Source organism: Ovis aries, chromosome 25, assembly GCF_016772045.2.
Source record: "Ovis aries strain OAR_USU_Benz2616 breed Rambouillet chromosome 25, ARS-UI_Ramb_v3.0, whole genome shotgun sequence".
NCBI classification, from domain to species: Eukaryota; Metazoa; Chordata; class Mammalia; order Artiodactyla; family Bovidae; genus Ovis; species Ovis aries.
This window is the reverse complement of record NC_056078.1, coordinates 6,038,456-6,058,698: the sequence shown is the minus strand read 5'-3', so window position 1 is coordinate 6,058,698 and position 20,243 is coordinate 6,038,456.

Below are 20,243 nucleotides of genomic sequence, written 5' to 3'. Positions count from 1 at the left end.
TTTAGCCACTGGACTTTAAGCCCCACATAGATTCTATTTTAATGCCCAGATGACTTTTCTTCTTCCTTACCCATAGGCAACCTTATGATACTTTATACTTGCATTTAAAATTATTATATGCTCTGAAATGTGATATTAGCAATCCCTTTCAGTTCAGTTCAGTTCAATTGCTCGGTCGTGTCCGACTCTTTGCGATCCCATGGACTGCAGCATGCCAGGCTTCCCTGTCCATCACCAACTCCCAGAGCTTATTCAAACTCATGTCCATCGAGTCGGTGATGCCATCCAACCATCTCATCCTCTGTTGTCCCCTTCTCCTCCTGCCTTCAATCTTTCCCAGCATCAGGGTCTTTTCTAATGAGTCAGTTCTTCATATCAGGTCGCCAAATTATTGGAGTTCCAGCTTCAGCATCAGTCCTTCCAATGAATATTCAAGACTGATTTCCTTTAGGATGGACTGGTTGGATCTCCTTGCAGTCCAATGGACTCTCAAGGTCTTCTCCAACACCAATTTACCAATACTTGAAATATTCTAGATGTTAGAATATAGCGATGAAAACAAAGACAGACAAAAATTATCTAAACCAACATTCTCTTCTCATGCTCTTTATAAAGTAGTAAGTGTACTCATAAGGCACTCACACTAAACATTCTAGTAGGAGCCAGAAGGAAACGAGCAAGTAGTTTCTACGTGAGCCGACCATATGGTCTTCCTTACGTGACTCCCTCCATGCTCTGCTCCCACCCAACCTCCTGAACCCCCCAACAATCTTTCACTCATTTCTATCTCTGTTATGCACATCTTAAACCATATTCATTTAAAAGTATTTGTCTCAAAACCTAGAAAATTAGGAATTCAGTGGCTACGTACTAGACCAGGTAAGTGTCCATAGCCTTCTGAAGTGAAATAAACAGGTCCCATGTTCTTCCCTGGTGGCTCAGATAGTAAAGAGTCTGCAATGCAGGAGACACAAGTCCGATGCCTAGGTCGGGAAGATCCCCTGGAGAAGGAAGTGGCTACCCACTCCAGTATTCTCACCTGGAGAACTCCATGGACATGGGAGCTTGGCAGGCTACAGTCCATGGGGGGCAAAGAGTAGGACATGACTGAGGGACTAACTCTACTCTGTGTTTAATTTAGAAGCTCCCTGACACTGGAATGGACCCAGTAACGGTTATCAGAAGTCCCTCCTGCACATTTCTTCATTTGCCCCCATACTGGCTTGTCCTTCTTTCCCTTTTGTGACCCTGTCAGCTCCAGGAGTAGGCCCGAATGCTCCGAAAGCCACATGTAACCTCAGCTTGGCATCATTTCCCTTGATGATCATCCCCCTGCATCTGCTGTTTATCAGTCATTCTGTGAGGTAAGGAGCTTTCAGAGTATTACTAGGGAGGCCAAGGGTGCATCTGTCCTGGAAACTTGCTTTCCACCTGCCTCTTTCTTTAAAAACATGACCTAACTTTCTTTGAAATACTGATCAAAAACACTTCGATGAAGATGTCCCAAATGAATCCCAGTGGGCCCTTATTAAAGGGATCCCTCTAGCCTCTGGGCTGCACTCCAGCTGAAATATGCAACTCTCCACATTCTTACAATTTCTTCCCCTGACTCTGCCCCAGTGACGGTAAACATTGTTCTCCGCTCCCATGTGACATTATCAATTCTGCTTCTCAAGGAATACAGATGCTTCCACTCCTGTTTACATCCCTGTGGAAAACAGCAAGGAAGGAGTCTTGAGAATCCGTCTCTCAACCAAAACACTTAATTACATCCTCCCTCGGCAGGAATTGTGTTTGGCAGGAAGGAAGCTTGATGCTCTTGAGTACCCGTGTTTGGATAGGTTTGCTCTCATTAGTGGCAGAAAGATGGTACATCAGTTAAACAGAGCCAGAGAGGCCGAGCTGCCCAGGAACAAAACACTTGCTAGCATCTTTACAAACCCTCTGCTGGGCCTTCAACATACAGCTTAACTCAGTGTGACAGGGACAGAAAAGCTGACTGCCGGGGGCTTTACCTCCCCCCAACCCCGACCAGTCTTTCAAATGAGACCCCACAGTTTCCCTGCTGACCCACTCACTAGCTCTTGTTTTCCCTGAAGATGTTAGATGTGGAGATACAAATCTAGAGAAAATAAGAAAGACACAATGATCTGTAAGGGAAGGGTCGTCAAGATAGATTCCTGGGGCAAATAATAATAATAATAACAGTGGCAACTTGAAGGGTGTGGAGGGCTGATGGAAGCCTGGCTAAAAGTAAGAGAGCAGTGAGAAACAGTGGTGTGACTTGGGAATGTCTGGAGGCAGAAGGCAGCTGGAGTTGGGGACAGTCCTTGTGGTGAGTGGGCAGAGAGTCGGGCATGACGGAGTAACTGCGCTGAGCTGAAGTTGTGATGAGAGGGCTTCCCTAGCGGCTCAGATGGTAAAGAATCTGCCTGCAACACAGGAGACATGGGTTCAGTCTCTGGGTCAGGAAGATCCCCTGCAGAAGGGCATGGCAACCCACTCCAGCATTCCCGCCTGCGGAATCCCAGGGGCAGAGGAGCCTGGCCTACTATAGTCCAAAGGGTCACAAAGAATCGGACACGACTGAGGGGCTAACAGTAATGCACTTGTGATAAGTGATGCTTTGGGGAAGAGAGATGCTTGGATCTGGTTTTCCATGCGTCTCTCCATGCGCTACAGGAGGTGAGCACCCACTTCACTGAGGTGCTCCCTGCACATGTCCAGCGAATCTTCAGAGAAGACCTGCATTGTTTGGCAACACCGTCATGGTACTGGGCTTTGTGTCTTCTGGATGCTGTGCTATTCAAGGAGGAGCAAAGGGGCCTGTTTGGCATTTGTGTGTTTGGTGGACAGCCAACTGGGAATGGGAACCAACGTACCCAAGCACACCTCAATTTATATACCAGCTTAGGTCATCAGAGTGATTTCACCACCACTGCCAAGGTACTGGACTGGGGCTGTGAGAGGCTCTCAGTGTAACAAGCACCATCTGTGATGACCCTTGGAATCAGAACAGAAGTGGAGGAAATTACTCTGACTTTAGAATTATGGTTTTCTGGAGAAAGCACCAGGAGTCTGTGTACATCACATGGAAACCCAACCTTTGCATGGATCTCCCGCTCTCTGATGGGTAAGTCTAAGAAAATTTCTCACAAGAGTGCAGGCTGGGAATTAGTATTTGGCTCAAATTCTAGGTAAGTACAGTTCTACAGGAAGGGAAGAGGAGTCTGACTTCCCTTTGGGACCACTGCCCAGCGCTCTGGCTGACACCGCTGCTGCACTGCCCTGGGGGTGACGGTCACGTGGGTGTAGAACCTACATGGCTCCATCACATCACTGCAGGAGAAATCTGTAGCTGGGAGTTTCTTTAAAAACATACACTTCTCTAAAAGCCATATGCATTCTAGAAACTGGCAGTGCCTGTGTTCAGAAGATAAGACCGAATAGCAACACTGGGACCAAAATTGGCAGGGGAGACCTGGGGGTAAGTGTCATATGTGTGACCCAGTCTACTAAGGGCAGATTTTTTTTACAAATAAGGTGGCCACAAATGTGCTTCCCAACCCTCATCATGCCTCTCCCACCGGTGTCTGCCCTCTCATCCTCTGGTTTGGATCATATATGATGCCTCTGATAAGAAAACCTCGGTACCACTTAGGACTTGAAAGAGTCAATATATCCTTGCATTGGACATGGCTTTGATGATGAAACACACCGGGTGGCAGATTGTGCCCATGAGGAAAGAACTCTGTGAAAACCCCATCTTCCTTCTCTAACAGAGGGTTTAGGCCCTGGGACCAGGGAACGACACTCACAGTACCCCATGGAACCTTCCATGGTGTTTTATTCCCAAGATACTATCCAAGGTTGGTGTGTAAACCTATGTTAACTCATATTTGTTATACGTGAACCATGTTTAGTTATCTTAGATAGGAATGGAACACTCCATACTTAAATTATTATTAAATTTTTAAATTTTAGATTGGAGTGTAGCTGATTTACAATGTTCTGTTAGTTTCAGGTGTACAGCAAAGTGATTCAGTTATATATACCCATTTCAGATTCTTTTCCCATAGAAGTCATTGCAGGATATTCAGTAGAGTTCCCCGTGCTCTCTGGCAGGTCCTTGTGGATTTGTTGTTGTTGAGTTGCTCAGTTGAGTCTAGTTCTTTGCAACCCCATGGACTGCAGCATGCCAGGCTTCCCTGTCCTTCACCAACTCCTGGAGTTTGCTCACACTCGTGTCTATTGAGTCGATGATGCCATCCAATCATCTCACCTTCTGTCGTCCCCTTCTCCTCCTGCCTTCAACCTTTCCCAGCATCAGAGTCTTTTCAAATGAGTCGGCTCTTCCCATCAGGTGGCCAAAGTATTGGAGCTTCAGCTTCAGCATCAGTCCTTCCAAAGAATATTCAGGGTTGATTTCCTTTAGAATTGACTGGTTGGATCTCCTTGCTGTCCAAGGGACTCTCCAGAGTCTTCTCCAACACCACAATTCAAAAGCATCTGTTCTTTGGCGCTCAGCTTTCTTTATAGTCCAACTCTCACATCTGTGCATGACTACTCAAAAAACCATAGTTTTGACTAGATGGACCTTTGTTGGAAAAGTTAAGTCTCCACTTTTTAATACACTGTCTAGGTTTGGTGATAGCTTTTCTTCCAAGGAGCAAATGTCTTTTCATTTCATGGCTGCAGTCACCATCTGCAGTGAGTTTGGAGCCCAAGAAAATAAAGTCTCTCACTGTTTCCATTGTTTCCCCATCTATTTGTCATGAAATGATGGGACCAGATGCCATGATCTTAGTTTTTTGGATGATGAGTTTTAAGCCAGCTTTTTCACTCTCCCCTTTCACTTTCATCAAGAGGCTCCTTAGTCTCTCTTTGCTTTCTGCCATAAGGGTGGTGTATCTGCATATCTGACGTCATTGATATTTCTCCCAGGAATCTTGATTTCCAGTTTGTGAGTCGCCCAGCCTGGCATTTCCCATGATGTACTCTGCATATATGTTAAATAAGCAGGGTGACAATATACAGCCTTGACATACTTCTTGCCCAATTTTGAACCAGTCCCTTGTGGATTATCTATCATATATAGTAGTCATAGCATACTTTGTGTCATCGAAGTTTAGGATTAAAAAAAAAATTCAACTGCTTTTCACTTAGGTGGTGGGGTTTCTGAGTACAAACAATTTTAAGGGAAGGATTGTTTTATTAAGGTTTTATTAACCTTTTTTGTTTCATTAAGATTTTTTTTAGAAAGAATAATTTCTTTCCCCTCCTTTGATATGTCAGAGCACATAAGCCTCAGGAAAGAAAAAGTCTGCGCTGGATGGTGCTCCTCCCCACTTCCTGCTGCAAGTGACTGGAAACTTTGGGGAAAAAACCTACTTCTGCACAGAATAGAACATTGGGGGAGAGGGAAAGGTCTCAATTACCCTGGAAGTCTTGTAGGGGAATTGCATCAGAAATGCTCTCTTCCCTGCTCCTGAAGCATCCTGGGTGAGTACTGGTCTTCTCTAATCTTCTCAAGTCCGCGCTGTGTTTTTTCATGGGCAGACCTGCCTCAAGGCTGGACCAGCTCTATACTGCGTCCATGTGGGCTATGATAATGAAGACTATCAGGTCCAGCATATTAAAACATATACATAGAATCTAGAAAAATGGTATAGATGATCTTATCTGCAGAACAGAAATAGAGACACAAACATAGAGAGCAAATGCATGGACACCAAGGAGGGGGAAAGACAGTGGGATGAATTGGGAGCTTGGGATGAACACGTATACTCTTACTACATATAAAATATGAGTAGATAACTAACGAGAGCCTACTGTATGGCACAGGGAACTCTAATCAGTCCTCTGTATTGACCTAAATGGGAAGGAAACCCCAAAAAGAGGAAATATATGTATACATATAACTGTACAGTAGAAGGTGACCCAACATTGTATAGTAACCATACTCCAATAAAAATTAATTTGAAAAACAACTCTCTGGTCCATACAATCAAATGCAAACACACACAAAGTCTTGTCAAGATGAGGGTTGGACACAAGTCCTGTTGCAGAGGTGAGATGTGGGGAGGAAATGTATCTCTCCTTGCTTGGTGTAACCCCTGCCATGAATTATTTCACATGCCCCATAGAGATAAGGGAACAGGAAGTCAAGGTCATGGGGACCAAGGAGGGATGCTCCATGCGGAATAGAGGCAGACTCTCCACTGGGTGTAGCCCCTCACAGTGAGTATGGCCCTACCTGGACACTGGGCTTGCCATTGGTGAGTCATTACCACCCCACGAACAGTGCTGCAGCAGTGCAGCCTGTAGGCAGCTCTCGGGGTCTCCTTGTGTGCATATCAGCAAGGGGCCCGAAGGGAGAGACACATTTAGAGACCTCAAGTCCTGCCTCGTGGGACTTTGAGAAGAGGAGAGCTATCCATGAAGTGTAGGTGAGACAGGAAATAGTCAAGTGTCAATGAATAATTTATGCAGAGATGGGGATCCCAAGGAACCTAGGATTGCTCAGACTTAAGAGATACTACTTGAGCATTTAAATAAATAATACAACCTGCTCTTCTTCCATAAAGAGGCAACTATTGATCCATCATTAGGAGGACACTCACTTGACATCTTTGTTGCTGCTGTTATTGGGTTTGTGGTTATTGTTGTTGTCTGTGTGTTGTGATGCCTTTTAGCAGTGATGACAGATTCTCACGTGAAAAGTCCACAGTGTGCTTTGAATGATAACTTGCCTACTGGACCTTGCTGAGTAGGCATGTTCCTAGAGACAGAGGCATAGTCTGTAACTGAGGAATAAAGTAAAGACAATGGTCAGATGAGGTAAAATCTGCTGCTGCTGTTCAGTCACTAAGTTGTATCTGACTCTGTGGCCCCAGCATGCCAGGCTTCCCTGTCCTCCACTGTCTCTCAGATAGTTTGCTCAAGTTCATGTCCATTGAGTCGGTGATGTTATCCAGCCATCTCATCCTCAGCCGCCCTCTCTCCTTCTGCCCAGTCTTTCCCAGCATCAGGATTTGTTACCAAAGCCCTAATAATAGCTTGTTCTATTTTACTCCTTCATTTAAGACTTCTCAGTTCAGTCACTCAGTCGTGTCCAACTCTTTGTGACCCCATGGACTGCAGCACGCCAGGGTCCCTGTCCATCACCAACTCCCAGAGCTTGCTCAAACTCATGTCCACTGAGTCGGTGATGCCATCCAACCATCTCATTTTCTGTCATCCCCTTTTCCTCTTGCCTTCAATCCTTCTCAGCAAAAGGGTCTTTTCCAAGGAGTCAGTTCAGGCAGCTAAAGTATTGGAGTTTCAGCTTCGGCATCATCCTTCCAATGAACGTTTAAGACTTCTAGTGAGTTTCTACTCATGCCAAGCTGGTAAGCCCATGTGTGCACGCTAAGTCACTTCAGTTGTGCCTGACTTTTTGTGATGCTATGGACTGTAGCCCACCAGGCTCCTGTCTATGGGATTCTCCAGGCAAGCATACTGGAGCGGGTTGCCCTGCCCTCTTCCAGGGGAATCTTCCCAACCCGGGATCAAAGCTGCATCTCTTCCATCTCCTGCATTGGCTGGCGAGTTCTTTGCCACTAGAGCCACCTGGCAGGGGCAGTGCCACCTGGTCAGGCCATAGAGATGAACAATGCACTGTCTTTGCCTTTGATGTAGGGTATGGCTGGACGGCATCACTGACTCAATGGATGTGAATCTGAGTGAACTCTGGGAGTTGGTGATGGACAGGGAGGCCTGGCGTGCTGCTATTCATGGGGTCGCAAAGAGTCAGACACGACTGAGCGACTGAACTGAACTGAACCTAAACACAAACCATGCAATGCAACATTGAAAGTGCTATAGCAGAGTTGCATTTGGGAATAGCTATGTGAAAACAAGATTCTTTGACTGGAGATCTGGGAATTTTTCACAGAGAAAGTGACAACTGAACTGAATTTTGAGGGGAAGGAGGATTTCCTTGAGGAGAATTTTTTTTTTTTTTTAAAGAGGAATACTTTGTACTACATACCAGCTTTCTCAATGACCCATCTTCCCCTGAAGCAGACAATTAAGACTTGGTATTCGGACTGAAAATGCAGTATCAGTCGACCAAGAAAGTCTGCATGTGCTCCTGGCAGATGTTCCAAGGAAGACACTGGAAGCACTGATAAGGCTCTCACTCAACAATTACACTGATCATGTTTTCTTTACTTAAAAAAAACTTTACAATGTCTTGTTAGCTCCTGGTATACAGCAAAGTGATTCAGTTATACATATATACATGGCTTTCATGTTATTTTCCTTTATTGGTTTATTGCAGGCTATTAAATATAGTTCCCTGTGCACTATAGTAGGTCCTTGTTTACGTATTTTATACATAATAGTTTGCATATGTTATCCCAAATTCCCAGTCCTTCCCTCCCCCATCCTTTTTCCCCTTGGGCAGCCGTAAGTTTGGCTTCTACAGAAACCGTAAACGTTTGTCTGTTTCTAAAACATGAGCGTTTTCTGATGTCAGCTGTACGCCTGCAGAGGTAGGGAGATCAGGAAGTTATCCTGACATCACTGTTACAAAGCAAATCAGCCTGTTCCGAGGTTCTTTCCCCTTATTTATATAAGAAAGAAGTAAATAGCAAGTTTGAATGAAAGCTTCCCCCAAACAACCCACATTACTGTGGAATTTATTATATACATTCTTACTTCCAAAGAACCAAATATATTCTGTAATTCAGAGAAAGGCCTAGTATTCTTAATGTTCTAAGACCCAGTTATTAGTAATGAATGCATGTGGCTCTAGATGAGGCCATGTATCTATATTATAAAATCTCAGTCTTTTTTTTTTTTAAATAACCCAATGCACTTTATGTGAAATCGCCCCATAGCAACATAAACATCCTTTGAGTCAAGTTCTAAAAATCTTATCCTTTCAACAACTCTTCAAGACATATATTTTGAATGTTTCCAACCTCATTTGTGATGAAAGAAATACAAATTAAAATAAGGATAAAGATGTATTTTTTCCTATCAATTTGGTAATATATAATAATAAAGATATACCTGTGTATATATATCTGAATATAAGTGTATCATGAATGACGGACAATAAGCTTGCAGCATGTTTAACAAAGTGAGTGAACACCTTAAAGAAAAGACATCATATATTAATGCATATGGGTAGAATCTAGAAAACTGGTACAGATGAACCCATCTGCAAGCAGAAGTTGACACGCAGTCATAGAGGACAAACATATGAACACCAAGGAGGGAACGTGGCAGGAGGGCGGGTAGGATGAATTGGGAGACTGGAATTGACATACGCACACTATTGATACCATGCATAAAATAAGTAACTAATGAGAACCTACTGGATGGCACAGGGGGCTCTAGTCAATGCTCTGTGGTGACCTAAATGGGAAGGAAATCCTAAGAAGAGTGTATACATGTATGTATATGTGTATGTATGCATACATGTAGCTGATTGCTGTACAGCAGAAAATAACATAACATTGTATAGCAACCATAGGCCAATAAAATTTTCTTAAATAAAGATATAAATAATGCATATATTCTGCTGATGTCTTTTGGCTATAAAACAATTAAGAATAAAAGAGCAAGCTGCTGCTGCTGCTGCTAAGTCGCTTCAGTCGTGTCCGACTCTGTGCGACCCCATGGACGGCAGCCCACCAGGCTCCCCCGTCCCTGGGATTCTCCAGGCAAGAACACTAGAGTGGGCTACCATTTCCTTCCTCCAGTGCATGAAAGTGAAAAGTGAAAGTGAAGTTGCTCAGTCGTGTCCAACTCGTAGCGACCCCATGGACTGCAGCCCACCAGGCTCCTCCGTCCATGGGATTTGCCAGCATGAGGTCCCAAATCAGACAATGTAATGGATCAGGGCCCCATGGAGTCTTCCCAGAAGCGGAGGTCAGATTCGCTTATCCTCGGATGACCCTCATTCTTCTGCCTCATCACTGAATGAAAACCCAACTGACTGCTCTCTGACATGAAATGACTGGACACTGGGAATGTTAGAGACCTCTGTTTCATGTTTCCTGTTTTCCCCACACAGGCAAAACGCAGAGTCTTCTTGACTCGCACTCTGAGATTGGACCATCATTCCTGAAAGTAGCACTGCTCTGCTCGAGTGCCCAGTTTCAATTTTTCCAGAATCATGTGGAAGATTCCAGATCAAAGACCAGTTCTACTGACTGATCAGCAGAGCCCTGTGAGACCAGATGTACTAGAGCTGCAGGCAGGTGGTGGGCGCTGGCCGAAGAGGTGAATCCCAGACAGGACCCACGGTTATGACCCACCAAGTGCTCCATCCCAGGGTTCTCCCTTCAATTGGAAGGCAAAAATCTCAGAGAGCATCTCTGTGAGAGAATTGTTCTTTGGAAGAGAAGAAGCTCTAGTGGAACATGAACTCTCCAAGAATGTGCGATCCAGGAAACAGGCATCCCAACAAACTCAGCCACGAACAAGGCCGTAAAGCGGCAGACAAAAAATATTTGGAGGTGGTGATGGTGCTTGCGGAAATAAGTACGGCTCTATCTAAGCCATGAACTGGAATATGATGAGACATGAGACCAGGGAGGTTCCATTCACACAGCAGCTGCCTCATCATATGGTCTGTGCAACAGAGATGGGGCGTGAGATGGAGCCTGAAGATGAGCTGACTCTTAGACTGGCCAGACCTGAAGCCCATTCACCAACCACTCCTCTGATTCTGAACGTCTGTGAACGAAAATTACAATGAAATTTATCAATAACCGTTTGGTTCATCTGCTTCTGTTTCTCTCCAGGTGAGGATTATAGTGCTTTTCAGGTAACAGAACCTCAGTGCTCAAAATAATAGTTGCTTATCTTGACTCATTTCACTGGAACATTCCCAAAAGACAGAAACTGTTTCAGTTCATCTTACATTTTTTTTCCCCTCAGAGAAAGAAGTTCATGAATAAAGATTAAATTCTCTTTTCTCTCCATCCCCTTAGGAGCTTTTAAGAGATCAGACTCAGATTGTTGGCCGTAAGATACCGTCTTCTCTCTCGGGGAGAGACAGGTTTGTTTTTCCAACCATTACCCGTAATTAATCAGCACTTTCATAGATTAAAATACCCTTCTGATAGCAGATAGGCTGTACAAGGTTTTTTGTTTAATTAGATTTTTTTCCTTGGCAATCATAAATTGTTTTTGTCATTTTGCAAAAGCAGAATTAAATTGGGAGAAAAATGGGGATTCTAGACAAGTTCACAGTCAATAGAAGTAAACAATTTCAAATAGGTACCCTCTGGTTGTGAGGGCTTGTGTGGGGCTCCCTCATCTCTAGCATCTAATTATTAAATTAGATAGGCAAGATAGACAAGGCCAGCTAGAGGTGGTGAGATTTTGCTTTTGCTTTTGTTTTTTTATTTTTTAATTAATTTATTTATTTTAATTGGAGGCTAATTACTTTACAGTATTGTGGTGGTTTTGGCCATACATGGACATGCATCAGCCATGGGTGGACATGTGTTCCCCATCCTGAACCCCCCTCCCACCTCTCTCCCCATCCCATCCCTCTGGGTTGTCTCAGTGACCATTTTCAATGGAAGCTTTCTTCCATACATCTGTAATATCTGGAATTTTTACCTCATTTAGGTTGTTGAGTCTTTTTTTTTTTAATTGGAATATAGTCCCAGGTCTACAGAAAAGTGAATTGGTTATACATGTGTCCACTCTTTTTTTTAAGATTCCCATATATGTCCTTACACAGTATTGAGCAGAGTTTCCTGTGCTACACAGTAGGTCCTTATTTTATAAACAGTAGTGTATGTAGACTTATATATATACTATATGTCAATCCCAATCTTCCAGTTTATCCCCTTTTCCCTCTAGGCAACCATAAGTTTGTTTTCTACATCTGTGACTATATAATCTGTTTTAATGAAAGTTTAGTCACTTTCATTGGAGTTTTTAAAATTTCTTTTTATTCCAGTTTTATTGAGGTATAATTGACGTACAACACCGTGTAAGTTTACGGTATAATCAAGACTTGGCTTACATACATCATGAAATGACCATCACAGTAAGTTTAGTGGACATCAGTCATCTCTTACACAAAATAAAAGGAAAATAACAAAAATGTTTTTGCTTGTGATGAGAACTCTTGGGACTTACTCTCTTGACAACTTTCATTCATAATGTACGGCAGTGTTAACTGTCATGATGTAAGTTGTATCCCTAGAACTGGTTTCTGTTCTAACTGGAATTTCGTACCCTTTGACCACCTCCTTGTTTTCATGGGAATGTGACTATATCTGACACTCTTTAAAATATGCTTTCAACTTAAGCTTTCCCATCACCATTCTGCTTCCTTCCTTAAGAGTCCCGGGGAATAAGGCAAACCTCAGTTAATCTGGCTGAATTACCCTGCAATTCCAGATGAGTGGATCTCAACTAATGAAGCTTTAGGACAATTTGCAAAAATCAGTGGAGTAGCAGATACGTCTTGGTTTCAGTCATGTGGTAATCACATCCCACTTCTCCATGTCTTTCTAGCTGTTTCCATGACGTCGCAGAGCATTGAGGGAACTCAGGTTGCTCCCAGAGAATGGGCTGTCGCTAAGATTTGCCAGACTGTGGCCCCTTTGTCTAAGATTTGGAGCCCATTTGCCAACCAGTGCTTTGATTCTCTGAGAGAATAACTCTGGCTTTTGTGGTTTAATGAAATCACTGTGGTAACAGGAAATATTATTAACCAGAGAATGGAGCTGGTCTCAAACATCACCAGTTCTGAGAAGCCTGTGTGGCACGGGGAAGCATGTGAGAACAGATCTACAGCCTTGAACCAGCTTTCCCCATTCCTGGAAAGTCACCCAGGCTCAGAAGAGGCAGGAATCCCATCCCAGGATGGGATCTTGTCCACCTCCCAGCCCTCTTGTGTCCACTCCACGGTAGTGCAAAATCTCACTTAGATCTTTAACTCTTTAGCGTCTACCTTTATACGAAAGGCACCAACCCTGGCAAAGCTACACACAGCCAGGCTTGCCCCTCGGGATGATTAAAGAACCTGGAAAGGGACTTCCCTGGTGGTCTAGTGGCTAAGAATCTGCCTTGTAAAGCAGGGGACACTGGTTTGATCCTTGCCTGGGAAGATCCCAGATGCTGTGAAGCAAATAAGCCTGCGCACCGCAACTACTGAAGCCCACACGCTCTAGAGCCTCTGCTCTGCAACAAGAGAAGCCAGGCAGTGAGAAGCCTGTGTATTGCAATAGAGAGAGGCCCCTGCTCGCTGCAACCAGAGAAAGCCCACACACAGCCATGAGGACCCAGCCCAGCCAAAACTAAATAAATAAAGTTTAAAAAAACCTAGAAAAAAATGGAGAAAAGGGGAAGGAGAAAACATTAGGCAGAGAAAGTGTTTTAAAGCTGAAGAAGTGAAGGTACCTTTTTTTGGATGCTGTATGTGAAAGGAAGACTTGAAAAGGCATGCGAGGGACATAGCACTGAGCTGCAGAAACGTATAGATGGCTTCACATACTGCAGCAGGCAGGGCCTCGCCTCCGGGAGCAGCCACGACTGTGGGCCTACGGAGTGATGCACGGGAGAGAGGCGTGGCAGGACGGGCCACAGAAGTCTGTGAAAAGCCCAGGTGTGTGTTGCTGAATGTCAACGCCTCTTCTACCTGGGGCCAGGGGCCAGTTGAAATTTGCATGGCTGAAATAAATTCTCCCAAATCCCACGCGCTCCTGTTGAAAGAGCCCGGGGTACATTTCCCTAAAGGAGCCCTAAGTATTTTGTGGGTAGTGACTCTCTGAGGTTCCTTGAGACACAGAGAAGCTACCTGGACAACCGGGATCATTCTCCGCTCACCACCGTGGGTATTGTGACCTGCGCGTTTGACGGATGGCGGGGGTGGGGAATTGGGAATCTTGACTCACGGACCATCCCGCCTACAACTGGTTAAGAATATACGGAATCTGTGAGTGTTGTGGGGTGTACCAGCAGAGTCCTCCAGAGAAACAGAACCAGAAGGATGCAGAGAGATCCAGATTAGAGGAAACTGATGATAAGAACTGGCTCACATGATTATGGAGCCTGAGGCATCCCACCATCTGCCGTCAGAAAGCTGGACGCCCAGGAGAGCTGGTGGCATAATTCAGTCTGAGTCTGGAGGCTTGAGAACAAGGGGTCCAAAGGTCTGAGTCTGAGTCTGAGTCTGAACCCCAAGGCCCGAGAAGCAGGAGCCCCGGTGTCTGAGGACGAGAGAAGAGAGACAGCTCAGCTCAAGAAGCGTACTGGAGGATGCACCCTTTCTGCCTTTTTGCTCTATTGGGGCTTCGATGGATTGAAAGATGCCCCTTCAATGAACCAGGTGAGAGTGACCTCCTTTACTCCGTCTACCCATTCAAACGCTAATCTCCAGAAACAGGCTCACAGACACTCTCAGCTGCGTGCTTCACCAGCTCTCTGTGCCTCCCTTACCTGGTCAAATTGACCCATAAAATGAGCCCTTTCACAGGTGGAGTGAGCACTACCTACACTCTCCCAGAAGACACACGGCTGGGTTAGCCATCTGTGCAGTGGCAAATGGCTTGGGGAATGGCTTGTTTATTTTCAAACCTCTGCTAAGTAATAGAGGCGCGAGCTACTCCATGGTAAAAGGAGCTGGATAAATCACACTGCAGCGAGGCAGGCCCGTCCCATAAAGTAAGCCACCTTACGGTGTGGAGATGCTGCTGGCCTTGCTGGTTTATGGCTGGCTGTGCCAGGAGGCGCCCAGGATGCAGGGCCGGGCTGCCTTTAAGGCAATATAGATTCGCTAGCTGTGATGTGTGAAGGTTCAAAAAGCATGCTACCAGACGTATTCAGAGCATCCACGTGGCTCTGACTGAGCACAAATTTCAGCTTCGCTGACCCTACATGATGTGCCCTAATTCTGTTTGTTGTGTTGAAAATTACCTCACATGAACCAAGGCGAAAAATGACATCTGCCTCCCTCCTCATTGCATTTTATTAAAAAGCATACTATGGAGCCTTCCCTGGTGGTCCAGTGATTAAGAATCCGCCTTCCCAATGCAAGGGACATGGGTTCAATCCCTGGCTGGGGAACTAAGATCCCGCATGCTACAACCCAGCCCTTGCACAGCAACTGCTGAGCCCGTGTGCTCTAGAGCCCGTATGCCATAACCAGAGAACCCTGTGTACCACGGGGAAGACCCAATGAAGCCCCCAAAAGCACACTGTGGAGCTATGCTATATTCTACTCTGGTTTGGATCAACAGAAATTCAGAGAGAAGGGTATGAATTAGAATTTTTCATTCCCATATATATTGCATTGAAATGACATTTTTTTTCAGTGAAATAGTCTTTAAAAGACAAACAGGAATATTAGACCCCAAATTTGACTATTCTTTCATGTTAAGTTGCCAAGTGGGGTCTTCCTACTGTTGTCCCTAAGGTTTGAAATAAATAACAATGGAAAATATGTCCAACCCCAGCCCTTAAGGAAAACAAACCGCAGAATCCTGAAGCCTGTCACCCGTGGTTCCATCGGAACTTCTGTGTTGTGCTCTCACAAAGCCACGAGAGGGCGCACGAGCTAACTAACGTGCCTGCTCCCCGGAGCTCTGGCACCTTACAGGATGGACGTACCTTCACAGTCGCTCAGCCCTGTCGGATTCTTTGCAACCCCATGGACTGTAGCCCTGCCAGGCTCCTCTACCCGTGGGATTTCCCAGGCAAGAATACTGGAGTGGGTTGTGATTTCCTCCTCCAGGGGATCTTCCCGCCCTAGGGATCAAGCCCGAGTCTCCTGCATTGCAGGTAGATTCTTTACCGTCTGAGCCACCAGGGAAGTCCTCGCGATTAAATTTAGGACATAGTATGAATGCTTCCATCTTGGTATTTTGTTTTGCAAAAATATGGAGTGAACTGGAAACAAACTCAGTCAGGAGACTGGGAGAGCAGTGTTTCTCTGTCAGAGTGTCCTTGGTTCCTGGAAACTCCAGGCACACCAAGAACAGGAAATAACATCTCCATGCTGGTTAAAGAGCTTTAGTTGCCAGGAACGCACAGGCCTCAGGAAGGTCTCAGCCGGTTTCCAGCTCACCTTTCTGGAGGGGAGTGGGGATGCGGGTTCTCTGATGTGAAATCCAGGCATGTCCCCATGGAGAGAGGGGCGGCATACAGAATGTGTGTGTGTGTGTGTGTGTGTGTGTGTGTGTATGTGTGTGTGTGTGTGCACGCGCGCGTGTGTGTGTGTGTCTAGGGCCAGAAACAGGCTCTCTAATTGTGCATTCTTTTCAATGTCTCCTACCAGATCAGTAGCTGGAAAACATCTCCTGAATCCTAATAACGAGAAAGCGTTTTCCAGTGAGGGCAGCAGCAGGAAAGACATTTTTACTTTATTTTTGACTCAGTTCATAGGAATTACTGTCCACACTCATTTGTAAAATTGATAAGTAATTTATTGCTCCCAGGAAGAAAACAGAATGTCCAAGTTACCTCATCACTTTCTCATCCATTTTCTAGTATGGAGGATCCTTCCTTCTTTAGGTTCAAATTATACTGCAGAGTATGTCATATTTCCCCAAAAGGATTCTGAGGCTTAAGAAAGGAGCCCAGACATATATCCAGAAAAAACTGTAATTCAAAAGACTACGTGCACCTCAGTGTTTATTGTACACTATTCACAATAGCCAAGACATGGAAGCAATCTAAATGTCCATCTACAGATGAATGGATAAAGAAGATGTGATATATATAAACGGAATACTACTCATTCTAAAAGAGAATGAAATAATACCATTTGCAGCAGTATGGGTAGACCTGGAGATTACCATGCTAAGTGAGGTCAGAAAGAGAAAGGCAAATGCCATCTATATCAATTACATGTAGAATCCTGACACAGATGAAGCTGTCTACACAACAGAAACAGGCTCGCAGACACCGAGAACAGACTTGCGGTTGCCAAGGGGGAAGGGGAGGGGGGTGGAGTGGGAGGTTGGGGTTAGCAGATGCAAACGATTCTATAGAGAATGGATAAAGAGCAAGGCCCTACTGTATAGCACGGAGAACCGTATTCCATGTCCTGTGATAAACCATAGTGGAAAAGAACATGAAAAAGAGTGTATGTATATGTGTGTATAACTGAATCACTTCACACGGCACAATAGAAAATACCACATTACAAAGCAATTATACTTCAACTTTTAAAATTTTTTTAAAAAGAAAAGAGCCCAGGGAGTAAAGATTAAGGGCAGCATGGACATTGAAAGGCATTTCTTCATTTAGCCATTATTTACTGTGTTTTTACTAAATACTAGCTGGGAATCATGTCCTCCAGGAGCAGGTAGACTGGTAATTCAGAAACGTAAGAAGTTCTCTTTCTCCAAGGGCATCGTTGCCGCCCCTCGGTAAAGTAGCTATGGCCCAGGGAGCAGGAGATTTTGTTTTTTGCTGAAAGAAAAGCCTAGATGCCGTGGTGGAATGATACAGCAATAAAAGAGAGGATCTGGTCACTGGAAATAGTCTTCTAAAATCTGGGACAACTATACTCACAGACCCAGGTGACCTCAGACACACCATCCATTCACCTGAATCAGAAGGCAAAGGCAGCACCACCCGGGGAACATCAGCTTCTTCCTAGGCAACCATTCAGTAAATGCTTATTAAGTGATTGAATGAGTGAGTGAGTGAACACTATGATAGAAAAAGTACAGGATACTGAAGAGTCGTGAAAGAGGGTGGGGAAAGGAGGGTTTGCAGATATTTGGGGATGATGAAGCCTGAGCCAAGTCCTGGAGGATGATTGGAAGGCAGAGGTTTAGGGAAGATGAGGCAGCATTAGGGGTGGGATGGAGCCTTGTAGACAAAGGAAGGAGCATGTCCACAGATGCTGGGAGATGTGAAAGAATGAGCACGCAGGAGAAATGGCAGGTTCCTTAACATGATGGGGACATAGAGATCACAAAGACCTTAATTAGGCACAAAGATCAATTTATAGGTAATTTTGAAATTTGGTAAGCATTAATAATATCTAACAGCTAACAACCAAGCCCAGTACCAAATGCTTTCTGCCTATTAACACACTTAGTCCTCACACCAGTATAAGGCGGTATTCTTATTTCTTATAAGGTAATCCTATTTTACAAGCAAAAAAACTGAGGTGCAGAGTAACCTGTTCATTGCTGGGAAATAAAAGTCATAACAGACCTAAAAAAGAAGAAAAAGAAGAGGAAGGGAAACCAGAGCTCGTTCACTCTCTGATACATGAGGACACATGAGAAGGTGACCAGCTGCACGTCAGGAAGACAGCTCTCACCAGGACCAAATCTGCCAGCACCTTGATCCTGAACTTCCCCACCTCCAGAACTCTGAGAAATAAATGTCTCTTGTTAAAAGAAAATAAGAAACATGAGCAAAGTCACATGGATCTAATGTGTTATTAGGAGGTTCTGAAATTTATTTGCAGAAACCCAACAACTTAGAAAGAATATTTGACAAAGACTATAATGGAGAAGGCAATGGCACCCCACTCCAGTACTCTTGCCTGGAAAATCTCATGGACAGAGGAGCCTGGTAGGCTGCAGTCCATGGGGTTGCTAAGAGTTGGGCATGACTGAGTGACTTCACTTTTGCTTTTTACTTTCATGCATTGGAGAAGGAAATGGCAACCCACTCCAGTGTTCTTGCCTGGAGAATCCCAGGGATGGGGGAGCCTGGTGGGCTGCCATCTGTGGGGTCGCACAGAGTCAGACATGACTGAAGTGACTTAGCAGCATATTATCTTAGGGTAAAGAAAGCATAGAGATAAAGATTAATAAAGTTAATGAAAATTACCTACATTTTCTAGGTTTAAAAAGTGGTTATATTTCCAAAGAAGACACACAAATGACCAATAATTAAGAAAGGTGCTGATTGTCACTCATCATCAGGGAAATGCAAATCAGAACCACAGTGAGATAATGCTTCATACGTATTGTGGTGGTGGTTTAGTCGCTAAGTCGTGTCCAACTCTTGTGACCCCATGGACGGTAGCTCTGCCAGGTTCCTCTCTCCATGGGATTTCCCAGGCAAGAACACTGGAGTGGGTTGGCATTCCCTTCTCCAGGGGATCATCCCAACCTAGGGGTTGAACCCAGGTCTCCTGCATTGCAGGCAGATTCTTTACTGACTGAACCCACCAGGGAGGCCTGATATCTATTAGAATGGCTCATATTAAAAGACAAGAAATAACAAGTATTGGTGAGGATGTAAAGAAAAGGGAACCCTTGTGCACTGTTGATGGAAATGTAGATGGGTCCAGCCACCATGGAAGACAGCTTGGAGATTCTTAAAATAATCAGCAATCCCATTTCTGGGTATATATCAAAAGGAGATAAAATTCCTATTTTGAAGAAGTAGCTGCACACCTAAGTTCAGCAGTGTTATTTACAATAGCCAAGTTATGGAAATAATAAACTAAATGTGTATTGACAGATGAATGGGTAAATAAAATGAACTGTATATACACACAGTGTAATACTGTTCAGCCTTAAAAAAGAAAGAAAATCCTGTGGACTGAACTGGAGGGCATTATATCAAGTGAAATAAGCAGATTCTGAAGACAAATACTGCTTGACCTCATTTATCTGTGATAGCTACATACAGACTGAACTCACAGTAACAGAGGAGAATGGTGGTTTCCAGGTGCTGAGGGAAAAGCCAGTGGAGATTACTGTTTAATGGTGACAAAGTTTCAGTTTTGCAAGATGAAAGAAAAGAGCTCTGGAGATGGAGGGTGGTGATGGCTGGACAACAGTATGAATATACTTAATATCACTGATCTGTATACTTTAAAGTGATTAAAATTGTAAATTTTGTGTTGTGCATATTTTACCACAATAAGAAAAAACTGGTTAAAATTTAAATATCTGCAAAAAATAACATTTGCAACCTGTTTGACTTTTTAGAAATTAATGAGGAAAAGAAATGCATCCAAATGCAAAAAAAAAAGTAAATAGGGCTAAAACAAGAATAGCACATTTGTTTAATAAAAAGAGTAATATAAGGAATTAATGATCTGAAAAACTGAACTCATTAGGCAAAAAGAAACTCCAATTAAAATATAATGCCCGTTGAAATAGTTGATTTATTTCATTAGTAAGATAGCAAATTGGTTTTAAATTTTTGGGAAAAATTGGGACATTTAAAATATTTACACTAAAATATAGAAGAATGCAAACTATGCTGTCAATATGAGTAATCTGGGTGGAGAGGAA